Source organism: Saccoglossus kowalevskii, unplaced genomic scaffold, assembly GCF_978046115.1.
Source record: "Saccoglossus kowalevskii unplaced genomic scaffold, keSacKowa6.1 SCAFFOLD_60, whole genome shotgun sequence".
NCBI classification, from domain to species: domain Eukaryota; kingdom Metazoa; phylum Hemichordata; class Enteropneusta; family Harrimaniidae; genus Saccoglossus; species Saccoglossus kowalevskii.
The window spans coordinates 235,901-237,585 of NW_028188625.1; positions in this window are offsets into that span (position 1 = coordinate 235,901).

Genomic DNA, 1,685 nt, shown 5'->3' on the forward strand with positions numbered 1-1,685 from the left:
CCACTACTTTTCAGCACTTTGCCACAACTTTTCAGTACTTTGCCACACATTTCAGTGCTTTGCCACTACTTTTCCACAACGTTTCAGTACTTTGCCACACTTTTCAGCACTTTGCCACTGCTTTTCAGTAGTTTGCCACTACTTTTCAGCACTTTGCCACAACTTTTCAGTACTTTGCCAAACTTTTCAGTACTTTGCCACTACGTTTCAGCACTTTGCCGCACTTTTCAGTACTTTGCCACTACTCTTCAGCACTTTGCTACAACTTTTCAGTACTTTGCCACACTTTTCAGTACTTTGCCACGACTTTGCCACAACTTTTCAGTACATTGCCACACTTTTCAGCAATTTGCCACTGCTTTTCAGTAGTTTGCCACTTCTTTTCAGTACTTTGCCACAACTTTTCAGTACTTTGCAACTACTTTTCAGCGCTTTGCCACACTTTTCAGTACTTTGCCACTACTTTTCAGCACTTTGCCACTACTTTTCAGTACTTTGCCACTACTTTTCTGCACTTTGCCACAACTTTTCAGTACTTTGCCACTACTTTTCAGCACTTTGCCACAACTTTTCATTACTTTTCCACACATGTCAGTGCTTTGCCACTACTTTGACACAACGTTTTTAGTACTTTGCCACACTTTTAAGCACTTTGCCACTGCTTTTCAGTACTTTGCCACTACTTTTCAGCACTTTGCCACAACTTTGCTGTACTTTGCCACACATTTCAGTGCATTGCCACTACTTTGCCACAACTTTTCAGCACTTTGCCACTGCTTTTCAGTAGTTTGCCACTACTTTTCAGCACTTTGCCACAACTTTTCAGTACTTTGTACGTTTTTCAGTGCTTTGCCACTACTTTGCCATAACTTGTCAGTACTTTGTTACACTTTTCAGCACTTTGCCACTACTTTTCAGTACTTTGCCACTACTTTTCAGCACTTTGCCACAACTTTTCAGTACTTTGCCACACTTTTCAGCACTTTGCCACTGCTTTTCAGTGCTTTGCCACTACTTTTTAGCACTTTGCCACTACTTTTCAGTACTTTGCCTTACTTTTCAGTGATTTGCCACTACTTTGCCACAACTTGTCACTACTTTGCCACACTTTTCAGCACTTTGCCACTACTTTTCTGTACTTTGGCACTACTTTTCAGCACTTTGCCACAACTTTTCAGTACTTTGCCACACATTTCAGTGCTTTGCCACTACTTTGCCACAACGTTTCAGTACTTTGCCACACTTTTCAGCACTTTGCCACTGCTTTTCAGTAGTTTGCCACTACTTTTCAGCACTTTGCCACAACTTTTCAGTACTTTGCCACACTTATCGGTACTTTGCCACTACTTTTCAGCACTTTGCCACACTTTTCAGTACTTTGCCACTACTCTTCAGCACTTTGCTACAACTTTTCAGTTCTTTGCCACACTTTTCAGTACTTTTCCACGACTTTGCCACAACTTTTCAGTACATTGCCACACTTTTTAGCAATTTGCCACTGCTTTTCAGTAGTTTGCCACTTCTTTTCAGCACTTTGCCACAAATTTTCAGTACTTTGCAACTACTTTTCAGCACTTTGCCACACTTTTCAGTACTTTGCCACTACTTTTCAGCACTTTGCCACTACTTTTCAGTACTTTGCCACTACTTTTCTGCACTTTGCCACAACTTTTCAGTACTTTGCC